General features: G+C 31.5%; 1 long non-coding RNA gene across 1 annotated transcript in view; it reads right to left on the minus strand.

Moving 5' to 3' along the window:
• Positions 1-12,120: 12,120 nt before the first annotated feature.
• The window catches only part of LOC129222345 (uncharacterized), a 47,630-nt gene continuing 39,084 nt past the window's right edge, over positions 12,121-20,666 (minus strand). The window contains exons 4-5 of the long non-coding RNA XR_008580583.1: positions 17,085-17,200; positions 12,121-12,293 (exon numbers count right to left, since the gene is read on the minus strand). This is a non-coding gene — a long non-coding RNA (uncharacterized LOC129222345). The remainder of the gene's footprint in view (positions 12,294-17,084; positions 17,201-20,666) is intronic.

Genomic DNA, 20,666 nt, shown 5'->3' on the forward strand with positions numbered 1-20,666 from the left:
ATTCTTAAAGTTATACCCGTGTACAAAATTCGTACATATGCACGTACATATATACATATGTAAATACAGACGTCGAGAAAAAGCTCATCAAAATAGACTTGTCGATGGCTATAATGGATTTTATAGTTGCCCATATAAATATGTTAGGATCCGATATCAAAGATATCCCGAACGGTTTCGGTAAAAGTTATTCCTGGGGGTTTAAAATTAAATGAAGGTTGAAAATTGAGCAGGTAATTTTTTGTGAACAAAATATCTGTACCTCAGAGCCAGACTGACACATAAGTCCAAAATTTGAGATTTTCCGTTTATTAGTGCATTGCATGTAGAAACTTAATTCGCCTCGAGCCATGTGAACGTAATTCTGTTTAAAAAATCCATTTCAATTTTTTTACCAGGGTTAAAAGAGCGCGCGTCCCATTCTTTGCATGTTCCAGAAAAAAGTTTTTCCTCTCTCCTGTAAAATTATCATAGTGTGACTTACGTCCTTCTGGCTCAAAGGTACATATATGTCGTTAACTATACGGAAAGAAGTAATATATAATTCTATGATTTAATTCATAACGACACTGCATTTGTTAATCTTTGTTACTTTCATGCATGTTACTTAAGCGCAATTAAAAAAAATTCTATGAAGTATACTTTAAAAAAAGAAAAGAAAAAAAATGTATCCCAATCTTTAACAAAATTAAAATGTCTTTTATTTTGATAGCTATCAAAAGATAATTAAAATATATTGATGCTGTTTTAGTGCGGATGATAATCTTCAGAGAAACATCTTTTGCACACGGTATCACGTTAAGTGATAGCTTACTAACGGCCTGTGCAATAGTTTCTTCTTTAAATGATTTTGGATTTATTGTGACTAAAATAAGCGTAATCATCCCTAGAGATGAAAACAGACGGAAAAAGACCGGAAAATTTCCGAAAAAAAACCGGAAAAAAACTGTTTTTTTTTCCGAATTAGTAAATTTTCACTTCGGAAAAAGTGAAAAAAAGAAACAATTTTTTCAACTTTTCAGGGTTTTAATTGAAATTTTAAGAAAAAGTGATTAGAAATTTCTCATGCTTTGATTCTGATGCAATTTTCTCCCCCCTCCCCCCAATTTTAATGTTAAAATACTGTCTAACATTAATGCAAGTGTTGTATGACAATATAATTTGCATTTAGATAAAAAAATTTTAATAATACTTTTTGCAAAAAAGCTTAAACCAATAACCTTAGTGAAGAATTTATTTTCCTACTTCATAAAACAAAATAGCATAACTTTAATCACAAAGCTATGTTTCTGCTGACTGTGCAAACCAAATGTACAGGGTGCGGCAAAAAAAAAAAAAAAAAAAAAAAAACAGGCAAGCAATTTCCCAAGAAACTCTATTAAGAACAAATAAATTAACAAAACACAAAAAAATAATAATATGAGAAGACCTTTAGCAATCAATAAATTTAATTGGTTCCAAACTAGCAGTCTTTTGCAGTAATACAGAGATGAAACTGCTTATTGAAATTTTCACTCAAGGGCAGCAAGTCCTTTAAACAATCCTATTCCCTATAAAGCAATTGGTTTAGAGAGTCCAAACTTATGTTTAGTTTAGGGTAGACCTTTGACTCTGAAACAAGCCATACAGTGTAATAAATGGGATTGAGGTCGAGCGAGTAGAGCGTCCACTCTAAAGATGATATCATGTCAAAAACAATGCGCCTTGCACACTCTTATTTTTTGGCCATATGGATCGGTGTGTAGTTACAGGAAAGTGTCCAGTTTACAATGATGAAGTGCTTTTAGGTGAAGTGCACATAAGTACAATAACTTCTAAAATGTCCTTCTGGTTCACTTTTTGATTCATTTTACGGCTCTCATCCACAAAAAATTAGAGATTTTTTGTCGCTTGTGCTGATTCCATCTCAGACCAAGCCTGACTTCGGGTTTTGGCGATATCTAACACTTTTTAAGGTGCTTGGAGTGTCTACAGACCAAATCCTATGGTTCTGGGTGATGTGAGCCGGTTGAACGGTAAATCAGTGATTGCGGCCCGTCTCAAACGTTTCTGGCATCTTTGGAGTCGTAGGAATGCCTGAACTTTTTGGAACTCGTAAAACTTTTGTTTAAGCTGTTTTTTCCCTTAGTCCCATACTTATCGGTTACAAATTCCCACAAACGACTGCTCTCGTAGAAACCCAAGGATTTCATTGAACTCACTTTATATGACCTGACAATTAACTGAAATGTTCACTGTTCGTTTTTGTACACATTCCCGAATATCATTTCCAAGCCACTTGAAACGGCATACCGTTTCAAATACTGTTTGTCGAGGGACAACAAGCAAACGAACTGTCGTTCTACTTGGTTAAACAACTTAAATAAGCAGGTATTTTGCTTAAAATTGTAAGAAAATCGAAAAACAATACATAAACTAGGTAATATATTGTAAATTATTTTCTAATAAAGTGAGAAACAAAAATAAATTAGGCACTCATTTAGATGAAATTACCTTTCTTCCATTCGATGATACAATTTTTGTCCGATATTTTTTTTTTTTTTTTTTTTTTTTGCCGCACACTGTATACTGCCGTGCTAAGCAAAAAAGGGGAAATTGCAGTTGGGCTCAAGATGAGATATTGTATTTTAAAGTCTGGCTCTTCCATGTATTTGATTCAGATGTCTTTTTTTTTTTTTTTTTTTTAAGAATTTTTCAAAACAGTAGTTCTTGATCAAATGACCCTGAAACATTTTATTTATAAGGTAAAATATGAAACAGAGAACAACTTGGTTATAATAATTCAAGTTTGTTCAAAAGTGCTAGTATGACTTCTTTTATTACTGTGCTTAGCACGGCCGTATGAATAAACTGAGACTGTTGTTTAAGTTTTGGTTCAGCTTAAGAAAGACCAATTTAGTTTTGATTTGGTCTGAGACTGGATTGGAAAAAAATAAAAACTCAATAGCTTTCATTTTCAGACAGTAAAGTTACATTGTGTTATTTTTCTTTCAAAAAAAATCATGTTTGGAAGTCGAAAATTTCAAGTAATACTTCAAGTTTCAAAGGTAATCTAAAACAGAAAATATAATTGTTGCAATTCGAAACACATTACCCAATATTATTGGTTGAATGACGACTTGACTTATTTTTGGTGTTTGATCATGATTTTTTTTTTTTGTTCTAATTAATCTTACCTTAATGTGTGTTCTGTTAAGCAGATGTGTGGATAGCATATATTTCTTAATACTTAACCCCTTATGTGTTGCAAAAACACAGAGTTATTAAGAAACCCTAATTTTATTCATAAAAAATCAAATTTTCCATTTTTCCAATTTTTCCCGAAAAAAACCGGTAAAAAAACCGTTTTTTTTTTCACCATTTCAAAATTTCCGGAAATTTTACACCTCTAATCATCCCTCATGTACAAACATTTAGACATCCCTTACAAAAGCTCAATACATTGAAATACATTATGATGTTCAGGAACGGATCTCTTATATGGAGTTTGGTATTTTCAAACATATCTGTAAATGGAGTTCTTCTTTTCATAGAAGTTTAAAATATAAAAATCTGACGGCGCTCCTACTCTTTTCCATAACAAGAGCAACCAATTTAAATTTTGTTCATGCAAAATTTACTTTTTATTCTTATCCTCTTTTTCCTATATGCTTAGGAATTTTAGAGTTAAAAAGTAAATGAGGAATGGCCAGTGGCCGATAATAATAATTTCCTTTCTAGCTACGTTTTTTTTTACTCAAAGTGAAAAACGATGCATTGTTATTTCTTTTAAATTAATTATCCTACATACGTTAAATAATAACAGTAATTTATAGTTAATAAATTGTTCGTAAAGCTGAATTTTGGTAGAAAGAAGTTCACCAATTACATTTGTAATTGATGTTTTTGTACGCTTTTTCTGATCGGGTCGTCAATTGACATGTTTTTTTTATTATCCATTTTCTCTCCTTTAGTCGCCCTGAGACCGATGGGGAACACTAATTTCGCTCTTTAACAGACTTGCTTTGTAGTTATTGAGTAAATAATAATAAATTTTGGAAATATCAATCGGTAGTACAGGCACGTAGCTAGAACTTTGCTAAGGGGGGGGGGGGGGGGGTCCAAGGTTTCACGAACTTCAAAAGAGGAGGCATACTAAAGCAGACTTAGTAGCTCATATTTACGTTAAAAAATAAATCCAATTAAAACTAATTATGAGAATATGATAATTAACTAAAATTAATTAAATAATTGAAATTGATAGAGCAATTAGTTAGAATTAGTTAACAAAAAATTTATATTAAGTGGCAAAGAAATTATTGTCAGTTTATAAAATTAACATTAAACTCAAAATTATGCCATACTAAGTTTCCAAACATGGATAGAAAAATTCCATCACATAAGCTTCCTCTGTTCTGATGCTTTGAAAATGAGTGATATAATTCCTATTAATAAAAAATTCACAATAAAAGAAAATCAGAGAATGAACACTGTTCTAGAGATTACTTGGAAAATGCAGGTGATAATTTAATAAAATATTAAAGCTTTGTTTGATATTTCAACAAAATATGTACAAGTCATTTTATTTGAAAAAATAAAGAAATCCATATCTATCGAGTCGAATGTATAACTGTATGAATGCTATATAACGTAATTCCGCCACTCTGTTCGATTTGAACAAGATTTCTGGCAAAATTCAACCACCCTGTCGACGAAAATATTAGCAAGGTTTCATTTAAAAAACTGGAACTAGTTCTTTATTTATTTACGTTTATAACATTCTCTTGATAATACGAAATTGAATGAAATTTCTAATTTTATCCGTTTTCTTATTATTATTTCTAACCATCATTTAAAAGCTTGAACAAACTATTAATTCTTTGAGAGACGGAGACTTCCTTTGCTGCAATCATTTGAAAAAAAAAAAAAAAAAAAAGGCTTATTAATTTTTTTTATCGTTATTATTATTATTATTATTATTATTATTATTATTTTTGCAACGAATTGGTAAAATAAGCTATCTTAGGATCCGTTATGGTATTTCTTTTCTTTCTAATGGGGCTTCGTTAGAGGCTTTAGCCTTTTCGGACATAGTGCGAACCACCAATATGGCATCTAGTCTTTCATATGCTGCCATTAAGGCGCGGATATGACTGGCACAGGAAATTTTGACGACGAGTTTCCACCAGATGGAGACACTTGAGCTCTTTGCGATGCGAAACTGCACTAGGGGTTTAATTTTGTCAAACCGAACGAATACCTGAGAGATTTTTTACCTGACGAGTAATGGAATGTATAATGAATGAAATTAAGCATCTATGTATTTTTATTTTAACAACATTTTGGAAAAAATGTAAATGATTGCTTTTTATAAATGTTTTTTTTTATAAGGTCATGTCTGATTTGTGTGCGTGTGTGTGTGTGTGTGTGTGAACAGTATTGGCAATTTTCGTCTGATGTTTTCAATTTGATGCTACATTTAAAAGATCAGGAGAGGCATTGCATCCATCTATCTCACCACCAAACACGAGTTCTGTTTATTCTGCTAATACAAAACAACTTCTGTACAAATCAGTCTTTTTCAAATGAAAAAAATAATTGTAAACAACTACAGGGAAAATGGCCATATGCTCTGTTACGAATTATCGTGACACTATTTGGCTCCTGGTTACTTTACTGTCTTTATTAGCAGTAAGCAAGTGTTATACTCTAAAATTTCATAATTTGGAGTCAAACGTCAAATTTTGATCATTAAGGTAGTCTTCGTTCCGTTTGCGATAATATAGCAGCATCAATTTTTTCAACAATATGTATGCATAAAGCTAGCCAATTTTTGGAAACAAAACTTATGGGTTTCTCATAGCCTCAGTTTGCAAATTTTTTGCTCCTCAGTCATCTGGTGTTCCAAAGTCTAGACAATCTTTTGTAAAAACTCTTAGAATAATTGTCGTTAAAATTCCAGTAATAATTTAAATCAATCTTCTAAAATTAATATAACAATAATAACACTTCTGATTTCTTTCATTTTCATATTGGTATAACTTCCATTATAGGCGCAATTTTGTAATCATCCTGTATTCGCGAAAGCATATCATATTTTATAACGTAGGTATTGACTTTTTTTTTTTCGTTCTTTTATGTGATGTTAGTAAAATATATTCTTGTGCAAGAAATAGCAAGTAATTTTAACTTGAAGAAATTAAAAGTTAAAAAAAAAAAAAATAATAATAATAATATAGAAGTGAAAAACACAATAAAATTTACCTCGCATTCACCTTTTTTAAAATTATTTGCTTGTAACGCAGTAAATATTGCCAGAGATTTTAACCTGATAATTTATAGTTAAATGCACATGTCCGTTTTTACGTTTAATGCTACTTTCGCAATTTACTAATGATGGATGCATAGATGCTTACTAAATAATTCCTCAGTACAAAGGCGGTAAATAACAATCAGAATATTTATTCCTATGAAGCAAAAATAAATATGCTTTACTTGAAAAACTTAACAACATCGAAGAAAGATTTTGTTCTTCAGTTAAAACGGCTCTTTTCTTGGAACCATAGACTCACAATTAAGTAAGACTTAAAAGTACGAATTTCAAATAATTATTTTTAAATTACATGTGTTAATATGGCCGAACTTGCAATTTTATAAACTGATCAGAGTAAAATATTCGAGTAATTTTCAATTTCATTCTCCGCTTTACAAAATTTTGATACAGCGAAAAGTAATTTCGTTGCCTCAAACACACGAAATGTGCAGAATTTCTTTTTCGTTTCTGTCTGAACTTAATTTTTAAATAGGAAAACACATTAGCACACAAAATTGCTCACATTGTTAAGAAACCTTTAAAAGGGAACTACAACTTACCTAGTTTGTGTAAACTTAATTTTCTTCTGATTACAAATTTGTTCTAGATATGTTTCCTATAAGTGTGTAGTAGAAAAGTACTGTGTGTTAAAACAGAAAATAATAAGAATTTCAATTACTGATTCACAACAGATGCACACCACTCTGGCTGTCCTTCGTGCAGCATGTGTCTAGGAAATCAAGTCCAAACGGGAAAAGAGTCAAAACAAAAAAGAAAGAAAATCACGCCAATGAGACTGGGGGTACGGCGAAAGTGACAATAAATGTTTGTTTTCAATTACTTTGCCGATGACATTCTGGTGGATCAAGGGAAAGGGGTCGAATTTCAAGGTCACAACCCAGATGAGTTGAAAGCAGAAGCGAAAATTCGTCATTTTCGGAGGGAGTACGCGACACAGCAGAAGAAAGGCGGCAAGAGGGAATTGCAGTTTCACGAGGTACTCGTGTTCTGAATTGACTAGGATGCGGGAAAATTGTCGATTAATGGGAATATTTAAGGGGAAAATACCGGTTTTCATAAAAATTTTTCTCTTTTGAAAATTTTTTGTTGACGTGAGGTGCAACAACTGACAAAAAGCAGACAGTCTCTTTCGGGAAGGGGGGGGGGGGGGAGGGTCCGGACCCCATGGACCCACCCCTTGACTACGTCCTTGGGTAGTATTAACGTAATGTAATTATGGAGGGGGAAGATGCATATGTCCAAAAATCAACCTTTTTATATGCTTCTTTCTTGTTTAGGAAGGTAGTATATTTCATTTTACTTTGCTCTTCTTAAGACGAGCTGTACTAAATGCTAAGTTCCAGGTGCGCAAAAAAAGGAATTTTAGGGTTTAACACCGTCTGATCATTTGATTTAAGGGAACACTGCGAATTTTTGCAGTATATTACTGTACAAACAAATGTATGCATTGTATGATCTATCTCCTCCCCGCACTTTTTCTAAATCAGAAATCTCTTGCTTTTTAAGGACGAACCCTCTACCTCTCAGCGAAAATGTTTAGTTGCATCAGTGCTAAGCTCAGCTGCAATGCAGTTGGTGTGTTAGCAAACAGGGGGAGTTTTTACGAAACCCAAGATTGAGCTTATAAAATTCCGAAGTTGTAGATAAGAACATTCACGATCGTGTAACTGGTGTTTCTTAACATTTATTCACTTTTTTGTAATAAAGGTACTATAACCTAATGTAGCAGATCGATTATGCATCTTTAAAAAATACAATAATAAATACTGAAGGTTATCTCTCAGTTTTTTATTTCAATGGAACAAGTTCTTAAAACATGGTACAAAAATCGTCTGCTGCAAAAAAGAAAATGAAGAAGAAGGAAATGGTTTTATATTAATATCTTGACACAATTGTACACACAGTTCAAGGAGGATGAGCAGAAAAGGTTTACAACAGAAAAAGAGAAATTACATTCAGGCGTAGAGAGGGGAAGATCCCCCTCCCCCGTTTTTTCCCTCCCCAACTCAATCTTTTTATATAGTCTCATCATGTGCATGGAATAAACCTCCTTTTTAGATTATTAAGCTAAAAATTATATTTAAGTGTAAATAATATGTTTTATCGTTAAAATATTTTTTTTAAGTATTTTTTTCATAAATCCCCAAACGCAAGTAAAATCCCGAGAACTAAGGTTTCTATTCAAAACCCAATTTCTGGAGACTTTGGCAGCTCTGATTGTAACTTCTCTTAGATTTGGTATTGAAAGTCGTCGCATAACGAGGGAAAGGGTTGACCTCGCTGTAAACGGGATCGAGTTATTGTCCCTCGTGATGTTAATGTTCGGTTGAGTGAGGTAGCGGCACATTAGACATCCCATCCCTGCTTTCGCTGACGAGGCATTCTGCGGACAAGACTGTGGTTTCTGCTTTCGCTTCCTTCCTGAAATAAGTGGAAGATTCCACGGATGCAGGATGTATGCCAGTTCCGCTTTGAGAGCGAATCGTTGTTTCTACAGTTAATGTTGCAATAGTGCAGGGAAAACATGTTTGAAGTGATGTTTGGAGGCTTCTCTCAGTGGATATATACGACGTCACTGAGAACAGTCCCCCAACAAAACATAATTCGAAGATTTTGAGAGGAGGATCCGATAGTAGGGAATGTAAGGCAAAGTGAAATAATTAAGATAGAATACTTTTTTCAAAATGAGCAAATTGATAATTTGTTTTGAAACTTACGGTACAGAAAGAAAAAACATGCATGGAAACATTGTCTTTATTTTTTGGCAGTAAATTTGTGCCTTCAAAAAAGAAAATAAGATTTTCACTTTTTTAATGGAGTGAAGTGAAAAATAAAATATATTTCTAATAAAACAATTTCTATTTGATCATTTAAAATATTTTTGATCAACTGAATGATTAAATAAAAGAATGAATGAAGAAGTGAATAGATAATGTAGCAAAAAACTTTTAATCGAATCAATATATGTGAAAAAAAATAAATGAATGAATAAAATAGTGTATAAATAAGAAAAGAAGTGAATGAATATATATATATATATATATATATATATATATATATATATATATATATATATATATATATATATATATATATATATATATATATATATATATATATATATATATATATATATATATATATATATATATATATATATATATATATATATATATATATATATATATATATATATATATATATATATATATATATATATATATATATATATATATATATATATATATATATATATATATATATATATATATATATATATATATATAAGTGAATTATTGAATCAAGGAATTTAAATAAGTTGATTAATAAATGAATACTCAAGTGATTCAATGAGTGATTGAATAAGTAGAGGAAATGAGCTATTTCAATATATTTTTATTCATATTTGCACCATACACTTGCACTATACGCCCCGCATGCACTTGACTAATTGTACAAAACATATAAAATACAAAAACATTAGCTTAATATTATATAAGGTTGGTTGGGGGAAGTTGGTCACTGGGGAAGTGGGTCACGCCCCTAAAACCGAAGTATGGATTACGTTTTTTTTTTTTTCTTTTTCTTTTTTTTGCGCTGATCATGTTAAATTTCATCACAATGATTGGTTTTGCATACATTTAGGTTTGGTGGAGTTTTTTTTCTAAGTCAGCACTTAGTCAAAAAAAATTCTGATTTTTTTTTTTAAATCTGCGAGTTCAAGCATCATATTTCAAAGAAGCCTTTCCAGGTTAGTTTTTATTATTTTTTATGATAATTATTTTTTCATGTTTATTTTAACTTAAAGTTCATACAGCAACAAGATTTTTTTTTTATAAAGTATTATTAATAAGTGTTAAGAGGAGGAGTCCCACTTACCCCTTAAATTTCTGCTACAAGGCGTAAATGGGTCCCCTCATTATGGGGTAAGTGGATCCCCCTATACTAATGGGAATTTCAAAATCGACAGCAACTCTGATTAAATATTTGTATGACATTTAGCATGTATCGATCGTTTGGTTCTTAAAAACAATAATGAACAAAACGTATACACTTGCCCTTTAAATCCACTCTTTAATATTCTCCAGTGCTGCAGAATTTATTCATGCTTCGGTTTCAAGCTCATGCTTGGCAAAATATTTTCTTTGAACTAATATTTATACAGATAGATATATATTGTTAAAGATACTACATAAGATGGATATAGATACATAGACAATAAAAAATAGATGAAAATAAGCTGTTAGGTGTGCAGAAATATTGAGATGGACATATTAAAGTAGTTTTATACCGAAGCTAAATTTACGCAAGCAGGCGTTGAAGGCGTCCTCTTGGCAGTAAAAGCAAATTGGTAGAACGGCGAACTATAGCTGATCACCGCAGGCAATTAAATTCGTTTTACTAACAATTTAATCAATATTATTATCCAACTGCAGGAGGAAAAATTAGTACAAAGTATATCTTCATTTTCTAAAATTTTGTCCAACGCTTTGCATTTTTTCCAGAAACATCAAATTCCTGTAAAAAGTAAAAATCAAATCCAGTTATTCTTTGTGTTGAAAATTCAACAATTAAACCACCTGCTCGTAATGACATAAAGCTTTAAATAATATAATTGGTTTCATACATGTTTTTAAAGAGCGGCAAGCATCATTAGTTTAGGTAAGAAATGATTTTCAGTTAAAAGAGTTCTACGCACTGTTTGTATGTATAAAACCTTTGATAATAAGATTTAAAATTTCTAAAGCTTAAGTAAAGTTTTAAATATTTTTGCTTATTAAAACAAGTTTTGGTGATGTTACCTCGAGTGAGGTATTTGACCTAGTGTAGTGAAGCGAATTGTCTGACTCAAGATAATATGTCACAAAGCTGCAATTTTGTTTTTTGCAATAAAGAAAGAAATTTGTAGTTTCCGATCATGATAGATTTTACACAGCATCTGGACATACTTTAAAAGAGGTAGGAGGTTTTATTCTTTTATTACTTCCTTTTACAAAAAAAAAAGGAAGTATTGTACTCGCGAAAAAAATTTCACTCAAAAATCGACCTTAATTTCTATTTTGCTCACTCCCGAATGAACGTTAAGTTACTTTTTTCGACCCGACCACACGTGCATACATACCTAAGAACGTATAGACGCCCGAAATATCCATTTTGACGATTCCCAAGTTAATTACAACGAGTTTTCTCGTAACTTCTATATGTATGTATGTATGTGCGTATGTGCGTATTTGTGTATGTGCGTATGTATGTCGCATAACTCAAGAACGGTATGTCCTGGAAAGTTGAAATTTGGTACGTAGACTCCTAGTGGGGTCAAGTTTGGGTTGCATTCAGGTGTTTCTAAAGGGGTCTTTTGCCCCTTTTGGGGGAAATCATTGTTAAATTCGATGAAAACTCAAGTGGTGTTATAATTTGGTGGACACTTGGCGATACATCGCCAGTCTTTTGGTCGGCAAGTTTTGTCGCCAACTTGGTGACAAAATTGGAGATTTTTGTAAAAATTTCATTTTAATTTGGCCACTGTTGGTGATATTAGAAGTGAACTATTGAATCACATTAAAATTTCCGATAGTGGGGAAATAACATTAAATCGGTGTAAAAGGAAGTCATGTGATGCACAACATCAGCTCATTTTTCGTTAACATAAAATTTTTAAAAAAAGTTCCTGCTTTGGTGGACAGGATGCTGAATATAACTTTGATTCTTTCAAGCACTTTTGTAAAAGAAATTTGTGACACCTGTCAAAAACATTAGATTTTTTTAATGAAAATTAAAAAAAAAATGTACAGGTTGTTCATGACTGCAGATAAGTAGTTTGCTGATGTTCTGCGGGGACAATAGGATCTATATTACACACCATTTGTTCTTCTGTCTGAGATACTAAAACACAAATACTTCTACATTCTGGTGAATTATTATTATTATTATTTTTTTCTTGTTTCTTCTGTCGTTTCTCACCAGCAATAAAAAGGGAACCCTGAAAGGAAAACCAAAACTTATGTAAGGAAAAACTCACATTTGCTTACAAACTTCATTACATTCTGTCATGGGTAGTAAAAAAATCAAATGTCAAAATCTTTCATTTTTGAGAAATTCAACTGATTTATACTCTAATTATCAGCTGCATTTTCCATTTTAATAAATATATTTATTTAAAAACAGTTTGTTATTTTTCTTTATTCATTTTCTCAACCCTTCGTTCTATTTTTTCAGTCCAAAGTAAAGTATGAATATGATACCTAAATGAAAAGTGATCAATAAAAATGACTCACATGGCATGAAAAACACTAATTAAAAGAAATTACTTTACTTTAACTAAAATATTACTGATACTTGAAGATAGAAATTTATTATGTATCCTCAAAAGAGTAAAAGAATTAAGAGAAATTTCGATTTGCAGTATGCTATATTGTATCATTATGATTATTATGATTTACAATCAATATTCAATATAATTAATATAAATATTCAAACCCTCCTCCTGTAAAATGTGTCTTTTTGTTTTGACTCGTGCCTCTTTCACCGCTCTCAACAGAATTATTTTATGGTTTCAAAAGCCCCCCCCCTCCCCAGTTGGAAAAAATACATCACATTTTTTGCTTCTGTTATTTTGAAAAATTTAAATTCATTTATTTATTTATTTATTTATTAAGATTTTCATTAACAACAAAGGATCCTTGAAAATGAATCCTTGAAAGAGTACTGCTTTTTTTTTTTTACTTTGCTTTTACAGTACCTGAGATTTTGTATGATTATTTAACAGAAAGTTGTTTACTGATTTTGTTTAAGTACGATGACATCCCCTACTCATGGAGGACGAGATAAATATCTTTAGGCAGATTTGTTTTGAGCTGCCAAGATTGTTTATTGACAGTTTTATTTTAATTAAATTTGACAAATATCCTGAGCAAAATATATTGTGCACATGTGTAACATATGTGGAACACATTTAATCATACTTTCTTAACAACGGGGCATATTCGAAACACGTTATACATATTCAGACAACTGGAACACTTTTGCTGAATGAAAGTGTTTCAAACATGTTCTCAGTGTTTTCCAGGAAATTGTAGTGTATTTGCTATTTTCTATTGTTGTGCTTTCTTTATTTTATACGCAGCTATGGTATACGCTATACGGCCCTCAAAACCAAACTAAAATATTTATAAAAAGTATGCCAAAACAACCTATTGAGTATTTTTATTACTTATGTTCCTAAGTGGGGAAAAGTAGAAATTCCAGAGCAGCATTTCCACGCGGTACACGTTATCGTCCTCGAAAAATGACCAAAAAAAAAAAGAAGAAGAAAGAAAGAAAACACGCAGTCGATAAAAATCTAATATATATCTTTTTGTTATAGTTTTATTTTTCAAATTAAACTCTTCTGGCAACAAGAATTTATATGTTAACAATTTATTATTTTTAGTTCCTCAAAAGAATTTCTTTCTGTAAATGCTGTTTCCAAACATCGAAATTTGAAAATATGACCGCCAAAAGAGCTTCAACAGTTATAGCTATTGGAAATATGTTCTAGTTAGCAACCACAAAATTACACCACCGTTTCTCTAAATTTCCATCACTCAAAGCCTGTAAATGTTACTTTTGGGTCATGAGAGTGTTATTGCGGGGAAGAAAAACAGTGCAGTAAAGTCGTTCCGAAATCAAGATTGACATCCATTGAAATACGACTCTGTAAATGCCTATAAGCATGAAAATGAAATATTACTTAATTTTACAATGCAAACCACGTGAATTTTAAAGCGAAATTAATGAATAATAAAAATTACGTAGGGGAATGGAAGAAAGACAAAGTGGTCTCGTAGTTAAGATAGCTTACCTTATTTTAAATTCATTGGACATTCAATTTGAAAATTATAAGTACATAAAGAAAGAATAATGTATTTTCTAATAACATTTGCATTCAAATATTATTTTGAATTTTGTGTAATAATTTTGTATCTTCAAAAAAAAAAAAAAAAAAGGAAGCTTTTTCCTTTGTACGAGGTAAAGTGAGAGAAAATATTTTTTTGCTTGAAATATTTTATTTGATTATTAAACATTTTCATTATTTATTTTTCTTCAAATGAATTAATAAATCAACAAATAAATGAATAAATAAGGGAAAAATGATTTAAAATTAATTAATTAATTTCATTAATGTATGGAAAAAAACAAATGAGTGAATAAAATAGTGAATGCACAAGAAACTAAAGGATAAATGAATGAACAAGTGAATGATAAATGAAGGAATGTAAAAGAATGAATAAACATGTAAGTGTTTTAATAAATGAAGAAAAATTTAAATCAAATGAATTAGCATTTTGCCTCATCCACTTTCCCCCGTGTGCACTTCAAACACTGTATTGACGTTGTAAATCAAAACATACCAAATGTTACCTAAATAAGTACTGCAATGGACATCAGTAGATCTCAATTAATATATAAAGCGTTTATTACTCAATTTTTATTATTTCACTATATTAAAAATTATTTTTTGAAATACCACAAAATATTACAATTCGTGCAGCAATTTTTTTTAAAATGACTTGCATTATTATGTACCTTGATCTTTAGAGCTGCATATTTTTTAACTGGATTCAATTATATATGTTTAAGAATATAATTAAAATACTACTGGACAGATGGTGTTCCAAACTGAAAATATTTTTAACATTTCATTTTTTTCCCCTCTATTTCACTTAACCCCACATTCCCCCTATTAAAATTAAAAAAAAAAAAAAAACCTTTGCGGGAAACAATCTGAATATTTCAACCATTTTATTTAATTTTACTCATTGATGTGAGAATTCCCCTCAATATACAATAATTTCAAAAAAAAAATTAACCATGTAATAAATATTAACTGAAAGATGGTCTAGATATACATATTTCATTATTATTAATTAATTTATTTTTATTCATTTATTTATCTATTTATTTATTTATTTTTACCATTTTTCTCTTCTTTGTTCCATGAAACTGATCTGAGAGACAGATAACAATGGAATGGATTTTATGCCTGCACAAAGCGACATACAATAAAGTATTTCGCTATTTTTCGCCCCTTCAAATTTTCTGGTATGCATTTCGTGCCTTGAAATCGGACATTTGCTTTGCATTTCATGAATTTCATTCCGGCATTTGTTGATGCATTAAAAATATCTCTATAGCGGCATGGTCACAACATTCTCAAAACGTTAAATTGCTGTTTAACCTGATGGATTCCAAAACTCTTCGCTGTGGCTTGCTGTTATGTATTTTAAACTTTTACATTAATGGATGGTTTATTTTATATATTTCTGTTGGAACCTTACTAATGTTCAGAACATTTTCTCCTTACTCAAGGACACTGTTATGCATTAAAAAATCTCTCTTTTTTGGCGTATCTATGAAATATTTAATATTTTTTTTGACGCATAAATTTAGGAACAATATAAAAAGGTTGCTTCTCTATACTGTTATTTTATAAGAAATCTTTCCGCAATATATATCATAAAACAAGGCCGTGAAAATTTTCTTAAGTGTCTGCAATACTTAGGTTTAATATATCTAACGATTTAAATTTCTTGATTTATAAGCGTAAGAAGTATGGTGGAAGTTCCAATTTCTAAATGTAAACTCAAAAATACAGGACTAGGGTAAAAGAATATCCTGGTTTTGAAAATTTATGTTTCGTAATTACAACTAGCACTGTAAATGATACATAAAAATAACGATAAACTGTCCAAGTTTCTTCTCACTCACAAATGTTCAATGTGTGCACCTTTCGTAACGCAACACACAACATACGTTATTGGAGTGCTTCACTGTCAATTTTTCGTAATGCTACAGAAATGTGATCTTTCAGTTTATGGCAGGTTGTAGGCAATGGTAGTGTATAAACCCTCTCTGACAAAACCCAATAAAAAAAAATCGCCTGGGGTTAGGTTTGGGGATCTGGCTGGCCAACGCGTAAAGGATAAATCAGCAGCACCTGCGCGTCTAATCCAGCGCTGTAGAACGTCAGTGGCGCAGCGGGGGGGGGGGGGGGGAGTAGTAAAACACCTTTCAGAGGTCTTGGTTTTAACATTGTTGCTAATCCTAATACAGCAGTTAATACACGTGTAAGGACTGTTGTGACAAAAAACTCCCTACAGAAGGAATTTCTATCTTCGCTAGTGCGGAACGGATACGTTTAAGTATTTACGTATGTTCGAAAAAAAAAACTTGAAGAGTTTATCTTTATTGTTATGTATTAGTTATAGTGATAAGTGTAATAGTTTATGAAATAAAAATGTTTAAAACCGGAATATTCTTTTATGCTAACCCTGCATTATTCTTTCAAGAGCATTGGAATTAAGAAATGAATCAAAATTTGCCCATCAAACAGTCTTTAAATTTAAAGGAACAAATATGCGTAAGCTTTTCTGACACTACTACTATTACATACACTCTTCTTACGCTTGTTCGTCAAGCAAATGACTATTACAAGAAAGTAAATCATAAAGTTTTTCATAATAGTAGTTATCTTAAAACACTGGCAATGTTCCACTTTATAAAGCTTTAATTATTGCTACTCTTAGTACCATACATACTCGTACAGAAGCCGAAGAGTTTTTCACCAAATGTTGAATTTGAAAAAAAGAAAAAAAGTGGTATTTTTATATTTGAGTTAGTGAAAAAAAATACTAACTCACCAATGTTTAAGAATTTCATTTCGTTTTCTACAGAAGTGTTTTCATTTGTAAATTGAAATGTATTGCTTATACTTATCCAAAAGTTGTATTACTATTCAGGGTGGTAAGAATTTATGAGGCTCAGCTCCAGTTGCGAATCTGCTATTGGTTCTTCACTATCATTGCGCTTCTTCGAATTCCATGCTTATCAGCAAAGGTTCATCCATAACTGAAAAAAAAAAAAGTTTTCGGATAAACGAAATTCATCTTAAGCACAAAATACTTTTTTACTCAAAGAACGCGGGAGGTGGGGGGGGGGGCGACTTTTACGAGTTGACCCACGAATGAGTGTATCGTCGCCTCAGAGCAACAGTGGTCGGCCACTTGGTCTAGTTATCAGAGAAGTCGGATTGCAATGGAGAGGTTCCGGGTTTGAATCCCGACTCGGGAATGGATGTACTTACTCTCTACTGTGCTTGTTCTTTCTTTGTGGGAGTATGTTGTGGTGCTGTGAATGGTTGCCCACCCTATAAACGGGTCCTTATGGCGTATGTGTACTGCGGAGGTCGGACTTCACACTAAATTACGGTACAGTTGAAAAAGTGAAGCAGTGCACCCCAACTTGCCACTCTTGCTGACACAACAACAGAAATCTAAGTCTGAAGACAACAGATATCCTACTGTTGCTCTGAGGCGACGATATATGACGTGCATAGCAAGAATTTTTTATTTAAATTCGGAACTGGAGTAATTCAAAATTAAATTTGGTAATAAATTGTTCTCAGTGGATTAGTTACTTACTAGCGAACATATTGCCAAATGGAGGGGGAGATAATACACGATGTATTTAGTTATGAGACCTATGCTTTCGTAAAAACTTCGGGAAAGTAAGAGACAATTTTTTTTTCCTAATTCCATAGTTTATGAAATGATATCATTAGTTTTTATTCAGCTAATAATATTTGAGGTAATTTTTTAAAATTAAGGCTTCGTAGAAGCTATGTCAAAAATGTAAAAATTCAAACACTAATAGCAATAAGGAATAAATAAATATCGTTGTGCTAAAAAGGGGGGGGGGGTTGAATTAAATAATGTTATAAATGCTCATGTTTGTAAATTGTGTCTTTATAGCGTTGTTTAATTTATTTTATTTAGTAGCAATAGTAACAAAACTCTTTCAAATTTATAGCTTTCAAGCACAAAAAGCAACTTCCACAGATTAGGTTTTCAGCAAAAGAGCTTCGTGTTTGTGTCATAAATCGTCAATATGAATTACACACAGCTGTAATGAGGCCTTAGTGGAAGACTTTATTGCTTTAGGAAAGATTAAAGATTTCGGAACAGGTGAATGCAATTTATAACAAAAATGTATTTTTAGACACGATATTGTTTTACACATTTCGTGGCCTGCAAACGACGATTCTACGTTTCAATACTGCGTTTAGTGAGCTTTATATTAGTTTATCAAATTCGAGGACTTTTTTCTTTTCAAAAAAAAAATGATTTATGTATTAATTATAGTCTCTTTTGCTGTTTTAAAGTTTTCTTTAAATCAGAACGCTTTCGTTACATTTTTCTGTCTTTTGGTGCGAGGAATATAAACTTTCAGCATACAACGAAAGTTGTGTAAAGACATTGTCCAATGTTAAGACGTCATATATTAGGAACGACTTTTTAATCCATATCGAAAAACTAAATAAACCTCATTTTCGATCGTTTGCTGCTATACGTTCCAAACATTTCCTATCATTCATTTTTTTTTTTTTTTTTTTTTGCGAGACTGAGATTGCATTGAACGATATGATGAAAAAGTAAATGCATCTGTTTGGTTCTTTACAAACTCTGACCAAAAACTGACTCTATGATGTCGTAAATGCGTGCACTATCTCCGTTGTTGAAATTACTCTTATTAACTAAAAATTCGTCGAAATTCAAATTTCATAAACTAACGTTTAATGTTAAAAGTATAACTTCCAAACACGTGTATTACTGAAATAAAAGCAATTTTTTTACTTTAGGAGTTTGTTTGAATCATTACAAAAGTTTTCTTCGGAACGGAAATAGATCACCATCATGAAAATAGTATAAATCATGTCTGACACTTTTGAAAAAATTTTTAATAAAATTTAACATTTGCAGTCGAGTCTCGACTTACGCCAGGTATGCGTTCTAAGACTCCTCACGTAAGTCGAAATTTCGCGTTGTGAGAAAATATATGCATACAATTTTTTTAGAAGCATACCAAATTCTTTTAGACACTTATAAGCACCCATCATGCTGCTTTAAAGCATCCCTAAACTATACACTATAGTTTCTTGCATAAAGAACTGAACTTTTACGCTATTTAAAAAATAAAAAACTGTTGTATTCAAAATTAAATACTTAAAAATGCACAAAATGAATGATCGATGAGAGAGAAGGACATAAAATGAAACAACAACACGGTACATACAGTATGTAGTAGTAATAAAATGCTTCACTATAATAGTACTGTACAGTAGATATTCAGTAGCAATATAGAGTTTAAAAAAATGAAGATAGTGAAGATTTATGCTCCATGATCAGATCGTTATTCTTATCTAATACATTTTTAAATACAGTTGCTTCGCCTTTTTTTTTTAATAACGTTTCAATTTGTGGCAAGAGCACCTCTTCCTGATCTTTTTATTAATCCACAACAGAGGCGGATCCAGAAATGTTTGTAAGGGGGGTCAAGTTTCAATTGCCAGCGTTATATCTTCAACATAAAGTATCAGTTAAGCAGGGGCGCCCCCCCCCCAGACAAGCAAGGAGGATGTGACACGCACATGAAGGAGGCACACCCCCTCATCCCCTTCCTTCACTAAATTTTGTGCAATTTGTGCCATGGATCATATTCCCTCAAATTTTCAGTTAAAGTCATATTTCTTTAGTTAAACAAGCTGGAAACAGTGTCGTAAACTTTGAATATATTTTTCCTTTGAAAATGAACAAAAATCTCAAAAGACCAATAGCCCAGTAACCGAACTCAGTCAATCCTTTGAAATATGACTGAGAAGAAATACCTTGCAGGCAGAACCAAGCAAAAAACGTTTAACATTAATTTCATGTACTATTTTTTCGGATCAAAAAATTAAGTTCAGTAATAATCATAACAAAATTCATGCCACAGGGGGGTCAGCCAACCCTTTGACCTTCCCCTGAATCTGCCCCTGTCCATAATACAAAAGCAACTTCCATTTTCATAAAATTTACTTTGCTAGACTGCTCTGCAAGCTTCAATATTGAAAATAAATTCTGAACTTTTACGGATATCTTTTTGTTTTGACTTTTAATTGCACGTAATGGAAGATCCACTGATACTTATTGTGGCACTGCCGTCGATGTTTTGTAGTTGTTCAAGAATATCGAGAATCATAGCCTTTTTATCAAACTTTCCTTTCTTCCCATTCTCACAAACTTTAAATGAAGATGCCACTAAGGTGCCATTATTTCATCAACTTTAATATTTAGAATGAAAAAAATAAATATATGACAGATGCTGAGTGGTTATTTGATGCACTAACAACGCGATACGTAAACTAGTTTGGTATGAGAACTTTTGCCGTCAGGGATGATAAAGGGGATGTTGTAACATTCACGAAATCAATATTTAGTAGCCAATAACGAAGCCGATACTTTCTACCAGAAAAAAAAATTGTGTTGTGGACGAAATA

This window comes from Uloborus diversus, chromosome 5, assembly GCF_026930045.1.
Source record: "Uloborus diversus isolate 005 chromosome 5, Udiv.v.3.1, whole genome shotgun sequence".
Classification (NCBI taxonomy): domain Eukaryota; kingdom Metazoa; phylum Arthropoda; class Arachnida; order Araneae; family Uloboridae; genus Uloborus; species Uloborus diversus.